This window comes from Enhydra lutris, unplaced genomic scaffold, assembly GCF_002288905.1.
Source record: "Enhydra lutris kenyoni isolate GAN:26980312 unplaced genomic scaffold, ASM228890v2 scaffoldscaffold66, whole genome shotgun sequence".
In the NCBI taxonomy this organism is placed as follows: Eukaryota; Metazoa; Chordata; class Mammalia; order Carnivora; family Mustelidae; genus Enhydra; species Enhydra lutris.
Window position 1 is genome coordinate 9,854,200 of NW_019154150.1, and position 7,984 is coordinate 9,862,183.

The following is a 7,984-nucleotide window of genomic DNA, read 5'->3' on the forward strand; positions in this document are numbered from 1 at the left end:
AGTTAAAAAATTGTCTCAGGACAGCTGGCTAGCCACTAGGGGGGAGGAAATAAAACTGAACTCCCTACCTAACTCCTTGCACCAAAACAAATTCTGGATGGACGAAATATTTATAGTTTAAATGTTTATAGTGACTAACATAACACAATAAAAATAAAATAAAATGGTCCCTTGGAATGGGATGTCATTTCTAAGAAAATAAATAAATAAATGTTTAAGAAAAACAGGAAACAGTGTTAATATTTAATCTCAGTGTTGGGAGTAGGGGGGTGCTCTGTAGGCAATAGATCAACATCAGAACCCAAAACAGGCAAGACCAGGGAGTGAGACCTCGAGAAGGGCATCACGTTTCCTTGAAAGGGAAGCGTACCAGGGGTGTGCCCCAGAGCACTGGGCAGCAAGCCGGAAATGATGTGTAGGGATGGCACTAGGAATGCTGGCTCTCTCCTGCCCAGTCCACACTGTCCTCTTCTTAGAAAAACTGCTCTCAATTCATGCTTCTCCAGAAGGAGCAGCCCACGTTCCCATGCCACTTTCCACCACCGTCACACATACCTGATGGGGCTAGCTAGCGGTGGGCAACTGACCCAAGCTAGCCAATCAGAATTCCTTTCCCAGGAATTTGGAAACAGATCCCTATGGGTGAGCCAGTTAGCTCCAAGGAGACACGCTATAAGGTCACGGAGAATCCAAAGCCAGAGCAGGCACAGGACGGCCGTAACTGTGAACAATCAAGACCCAGATGCTGGTGTGAAGCAGGCTGGTGTGCAGGGGAAGGGGAAAGAATGCCCAGCCCCAGGCCTAGCTCAAAGCCCCTGGGCTACCTCTCCACGAGGCTGGACAGTCAGTGCAGGTGACCTCTGGTTCTCGTGAGACCTTTTCTGTGGGGTCCCCATGACCGACCTTGCAGTAAGCCCTCTCTCCACCTGACTCACTTGCCCTGCTCGTCGCCCTTGCAGCATCATGACTCCTGATGTAGACGCAGCTTTTATGGATACACAGGCTAGGAAAAGCGCCCTAAGAAGAAAGGAAAAAATCAGAGCTAAGGGAGGTGGGGGAAGGGGAGGTCACAGCTGGCTGTATTCTGTTTGAGAGAGATCAGAAGGGACAATGAAGCAGACCTAAGAAAACCAGACGAGTGGAAACAGCGTGCAGTCACTCAGTCCTCAGAAGGTGGCCTGTGTCCCAGAGCTCGGCAACAGAATATACTCAGAAGCTGCAAATGTGGGACAAAACGTCCCATGGTGCTTCTGTTATTTTCAAGGGAGTAGGCAAAGCAGAAAAAACAGCGATGTGCAGCCCTTGGATGATTTTTAGGAGGGCTGAAAAGCCAGCCAGGCGGCTTGAAAGGAGCTGCCTCCCCATTACAAAGGCTGGGCTTTGTGATTCCAGGCGGGGGGAGCAGCCCTACTGACTTTTCATAACCTTCCATTTTTTCCCTGGGATTGGTTTCCACCCCTGAGGGCGAGTGTAAAGAAAGAAGCACAATAAAAGGAATTACCCTCTGGTATTAAGACTCAGTCCCTTCCTCAATCAGAGTGGTTGTGTGGGGGCCTTTGGGCCAACATTGGGCCTTTTGTTAAAATAGAATCAAACTTCACAGATCACATTTTGGAGAATGGAGGCTCTTCTTGAAAAGGTGTTTTTGCTTTTCTTTTTGCTTTTTAATGAGTGCAAAGGTGCAGAGCCACCACAGCTGGGAGAAAACTGTTGAGCCTCAAAAAAATGAAGGAAAGGGAAGGAAGAACCTTCTAAGCAGATGAGGGGCCGCTCTCCTTCCTGTCATGATTTTTCTAGCCAGGGAGGCTTTGTCAAGTGGCCACATCTCCCTAGCCAAGAATCTCAGCTGAAAACGGCTTGAATGGCAGCTGCTGCCTGAGGCGGGTGAGGAAGCAGGGGCCTTGCTGGGGGCACACCTGTCCAGGAGCCTCTCCTGGTGATCTGCAGGGCAGGCAGGAGGGCTGGGATGCGTTCAAGAGCCCCACCCCCTATCACAGTGTGGCTGGACGTGTCTTGGGATAAAAATGGATGGTTTGTCCTCCCTGCGTTTCCCTCCCTCTTTTCTTCAATTCTAGCTGGTTTTCAAAAGGTACATGGCAAGATAGAAAAGACAAGTAAACACCAGGATGTACTGGTTTTGTTTCCAAAATCCCATGGCAAACATTAAAGTGAGGCAGGTGAGGCACTGTCCTGTGGGCAAAATCTAAAGACACCCTCCCCACAAGAAACTCAGAAGTCAGGATAGATAATATTTTAATGTAATAGTTAAAAAATCAAAATGACTGAGTCAATTTCCCCTCAGGCTTGTTAAGTAATATTCAATAAATATCCTTGGTGTTGCTTAAAAAAATTTTTTTAATACAAAAAAACTCTGATTTGTAAGGTGTATCCTTAAATTTAGGGGCTGAGAGAGATCTTCATTCACCTCATCCCAATCCCAGCCCTGCCCAGGGGAGTATCTGGAAGACCTATGGAGAGTGTAAGAAGGGAGAAAGGAGCTTACAGAGAGAAAAGGAGAAAGAGTGCCTCCCTCTCCCAAACCATACAAAGGGATCCTTCCCAGCTTGAGGAAAGAGAATCCTACAGGCTCCAGAAACCCCAGGGATCCAAGTGGATGCCTTCTCAGGGGTCAGGACCCCAAAGGAGAATAATCAGTGTGACCAGACTATGGACTGTTGTACAAAGGATTCCCAAACCCTAGAGTGGCAAGGGAGAAGCAGAGAGGTAGGCTGGGACAGCGCATGTGACAGCAGGAACCCATGGGGACAGATCGCTGAAAGCTGTCCCCCTCCATGTGGCACTTCACAAGATCCCAGAACTGGAATCCCATGTGGAACAAATGGCTGAAGTCACTGTCCAGCAGCCAGCAGGATGGGGGTACAGCCAAAACATCATTCAAATGACAGAAAATAAAATTGCGTCATAACTGTTGCATATCCGTAGTTTCAAACTATTATTAACAACTGCCATATCCAGACAGGGAAACTGAAGCCAAAAGGTTAATTAAGCAACTTGCATTAAGCTTGGATTTAAAAAAAAGAAAGGCTGTATGCATCTACATTTGATGGAGAAACATATCAGTTTCAATATATCCATTTAAAAGGAAGCCTTAGTTTTAGAAAGAATGCTTATCAAATATTCCCTGTTTCCAGGGTTACCTCCATGATCCTCCTGCATAAAACTCAATGTCAAAGGCCTGGGAGCCTTGGCAAAGGCTGATGAGACAGGAGAGCGATCTAAGTGCCACCTGCCTTCCCCCACCTCCCTCCCGATATTCTTTTGGGAAGTTGAAACCGAGAATTTATGCACGCGTTTCCTATCAGATCAGGGGAGGGCCCAAGATCTCTCAAGTGAAATATACTTTCAGATCATGATGAAGCTATTGGCTTTCTGTTGACATAAATTACACGGGAACCACAATAGATGAAGCATCGTTTTCTCCCTGCTACGCGGTTTTGTAACAGCAGCTGGATTTCTCAATGCAATTTTTCTTAAGGTCAAATATTCTTCTCCAAGTATATTCGGCGATATGAAACTTGTCAGAACAAATCTAGATATATCTTTATGTTCTTGTATTATTCACTTCCCAGATCCTATCAGGGAGATAGACAAGGAGGAAAAAAAATATACCATTAACAACAAAGGAAATATCCGATGCTACTCTGTATGGTATCTGTGTAAAACAGAAAGAATATAACCTAGGAGGGAAAAAAAAAGAAAAATCTCCACTATTTATTCCAGTAGCGCTGCTTTCTTGAAAACAATTAGAGTTTTCACTGCTCTGGGTTTCCAGTTTCTAGGACATCATCACTGTAGGATACACGCTAGGTTTAAGAAGAGATTTCAAGGGGAAAAGGAAAAGATATTCAGTACGCATCAGTTGTAAAATGCACTTGAGCTGAAGAAATGCTCAGCTGGGCATATGGGAAAGCTTCTATCTTTGAATGAGGGAAAACAGTTGTGGAGATTCTGTCTCACAGCAACTCAGCTGTCAGTATTTGCCATGAGAGGGACGGCCAGAGTGATCCCACACTGACACCAACAGCAAGGTCATACAACGTGGGATTGAGATCCAGCAAAGGGGAAAGGTATGGTTTTCCAGGTTCTCTAGGCAAGATGACATGGAGAGAAGAGCCATGGCCTTCCACAGTTATGGATTTGGATCCCAACTCTGCCACCTTCCACCTGTGAGACATGGGTCCTCAGTTTCTTCATCAGTAAATCCGAGATTTCTTCATTCATGCAACAGATATGCATTAGGAGCCTAAAATTTTTCAGGCACTGTTCTAGACATGGATGATACCCAGGGGAACAAAACGGAGAAGGTCCCCTCTTTCCTGAAGAGTAGGTTCCGGACCCTGGGGTCACTGAAGGAAATGAAACAGGGGGATGGGACAGCATCTCAGGGAGGCAGCTTCTCGAGGAGACAGCCTTTGAATTGAAACCTCAGAGGGCTGAAGGAAAATCATTCCAGAGAAAGGAAAGAGCCAGGATGAAGGCCTCACATGATGCTGACTGGGCTTGAGAAAATGCCACGGGGTTTGTGTGAGGACAGCAGTGCTAGGGATGGGAGAGGAGTGAGAGATGCGATCAGTGAGGGAGGGAGGTCTGCTCAGCTTCTATAGGCCACAGTGAGGAGTTGGGCTGCATTCCAAATGGAACTGAAAGTCATTTTAAGATTTTATTTATTTATTTGTCAGAGAGAGAGAGAGAGAGCGAGAGTGAGCACAGGCAGATAGAGTGGCAGGCAGAGGCAGAGGGAGAAGCAGGCTCCCTGCTGAGCAAGGAGCCCGATGTGGGACTCGATCCCAGAAGTCTGGGATCATGACCTGAGCCGAAGGCAGCCGCTTAACCAACTGAGCCACCCAGGCGCCCCTGAAAGTCATTTTAAATGGCAGTGACAAGATTTTTTAAAAATTCCACTCTGGCTCTGATCATTCATGCAAGAGGTGTGGGGTGGGACACTAAAGCCTCCACCATGGGATTGTCTGGGATTCACTGAGAAAATATCGAGGTCCGAGCAGAGTTCCTGGCTCCACATCTGTGCTCCTAAATGACCACTATTAATTATAATATCTGTGGAGCCCTTTGAATATCCCCTTCATTCCATTTAATACATTACATGAAATGATCAGCTTCGGAGCCAGTCTCCCCGACAAGACAGAGCTCCTTGACAGTGGATACCAGTCTATATCCATCACTGTATTCTCGGGATCTGGTATAGGGCCTGACTCGTGACAAGCACTCTATCATACTTGCTGAGCTCAGAGCTGAATCCATGAATGACTTTTTCTTGATGGAAGGAACTCAAATAGTTTCTGTTCTTCCACTGTGAGTGTTAAGAGATGGAAATTCAGGTTTGCAAAAATGAGTGGGTTAGTAAAGATGGCTGATTCTCCTTAGCAGGCACCTTAGAGGAGCTAGGATGCCAAAATGGCTATAGATTCTAGTCTCCTCAAGATCCTTCCATCAAGTGGTGAAGACTGTTTCTTCATCCCTTAAATCTGAGCCAGCTGTGTGAATTGCATCAGCCAGTAACTGGAAGCCAATGGTGGAAGCGACTTCGTGCAAGCTCCAAGGCTAAGCCTGAGAGACCTCACAGCTACCAACCCCATGCCTGGATCCCTTCCTCCAACATGTCATCAAGCCCAGGCCGGCCTGCTGGATGGATGGCCATGTGGAAGCCGTCTGTCCCAGCCATCCCATCTCCTCTAACCAAGAACAACAAAGCACTGCCTAGATCAGGGCTGCCCCACTGAGCCCAACCCCAAGGAAAAATGGGCATTGGTGGTTAAAATCCCAGCTCCTCTGGCCAGGAGTGGGAGGATTCTAAGGTGTATCCTACACACGGTGTCTCAGAGCCCCCCACGCCCCCCGCCCCCCTTATTGGGAGCAAGCCTCAATTGTCCACAGCATTCCTCAGGCATGAACTCCTGCTTGCTTGGCTTTTCTCTCCTCCCCAGACTCCCTGCCCTACTCTCACCATATTTCTCAGGAGAGAGGTCCCTGTCTCAGCCTCTGCTTTCGAGAACACCATGACCCCAGAACTTTTCCCAGATGGGTTTAGCTTCCCCATCTCCTGGCCAGAAACCTCCAGTGCCACCTGCTGGAGCTTCCCTCCACCCCACAGCCCAGCTACAGGGCTGGAGCCCTGATGTTCACACAGGCCCTGAGAGTCTTGCTCACATGCTGGAACTAGTTCTAATCTCCTCCTTGGAAGAAAGGAAACCACAGCTGAGTCTATAACCCCTCTCTGAGCTTATTGATCCCTGGATTATATCACACTACCAGAGTCACCAGGGTCCACCCATTGAGGAAGCCCCAGACCCAAAGCCATTCTGTGTCCTGCCCTGGAGTTCGCCTCAGTCTGGGCAGCCAAGAATTAGGGGGTCCATTCCAGGTATGCAGGGGCCCTGTCAAGAGGGTCTGGAAGGACTGGGGAAGGTCCCTGGAAGCATGGCCTCCTGCTCATACTAGCTGGATATGAGAAACTCACAATTTCCCAGGAAAGCAGACTAAAAGAGGGTGTCTGTGTTTTGAACTTGCTCAGCAGAACTTCCATGCCATAGGGAGCAAAGGAGAAGGGCCAGATGGGAGGTGATGATCTGGTCTGGAGGAATGTATGCCCACATGTGGATGCGTCATGTGACCAGCTAGACGGACGGTCTGAGCCAAGAGGAGGAGCCTCGGCTAGAGACATACTGGGAGGAGGGAGGGTGAGGATTGTCTGCAAATCGATAGCAGGTACAGGTGAAGGGAGAGTATGGGAGGAAGGAAGAGGGTCTTGAAGGAATTACAACTATATTTTTTAACAGCTTTATTGAAGTATAAGTGACACACAATAAACAGCACATATTGAAAGTGTATAATTTGATAAGTTTTGACATGTATACACCCACAGATCCATTATTACATTCAAGATAATGAGCATACCCCTTGCCTCCAAAGTTACCTGGTGTTCCTTCATAACCCCTCCCTCCCTCCTGTCCCCAGGCAACCCCTGATCTGCTCTCTTGCTAGGATTAGTTCCCACCTTCTAGAATTGTAGGTAGATGGCATCACACAGAATGTAATCTGCTTTGGTCTGACTTCTTTCCTTCACTCTAATTACTTTTCTTTCCTTTTTTTTTTTCCTTTCATATTGTCCATGTTGTTGCTTGTATCAAGAGTTTATTCCTTGTTATTGCTGAATTGTATTCATTGTATAGACGCACCACAATTTGTTTGTACATCGTCAATGTAAGGACATTCAGACTGCTTCCACTTTTGAGTTACTACAAACATAGCACCTATGAATATCTGTGTACAAGTCTTGGTGTGGACATACACTATAATTTCTCTTGTAAATGCCTAGGGGTGGAATGGCTAGATCATACAGTCAGCATTCAGTTAACTTTTAAAGGAACTGCCAAATTGTTCTCCAGCGGGGGGAGATTACTGAACATCCCCACTGGCAATATACAAGAGTTCCAGTTGCTCCAGCTCCTCACCAACACTTGGTATGGTCAGTCTTTTCATTTTAGCCATTCTAATAAGTGTCTGGTATCATTTCACCATGGTTTTAATTTGCATTTCCCTAGTGACTAATGACAAAAAAACCTTTAGCAACTGGAAGAAGATTGAACCTATCTATACAAGAGACCCGAAGGAGAAGACAGAGATGCAGGAAGAAAGCCAGAAAAACGTGGCATCACAGAGGCCAACAGGAGAAATGGCTCAGAGAGAGTGGTCAAGAGAATCAAATGATGCTAACGGTGGACTGAAAATTCTCATTTGGATTTAGTGCCTTTGGTGACATTCTAGTAGCAACTGGTTCCAGCTTCCAGCCTCTCTCCATATTTGCAGAATAGGAGTCCACTGGTCAGCACCCTCTCCTTTGGTGTGTGGGCTCCAGCTCCCTCCTCAGAGCCCCTGAGGCAAAAACACCAGCTGTTGCCACTTTGCAGCAGTCCCACATTTCCAGAGGGGGTCACAGGATCTGTCT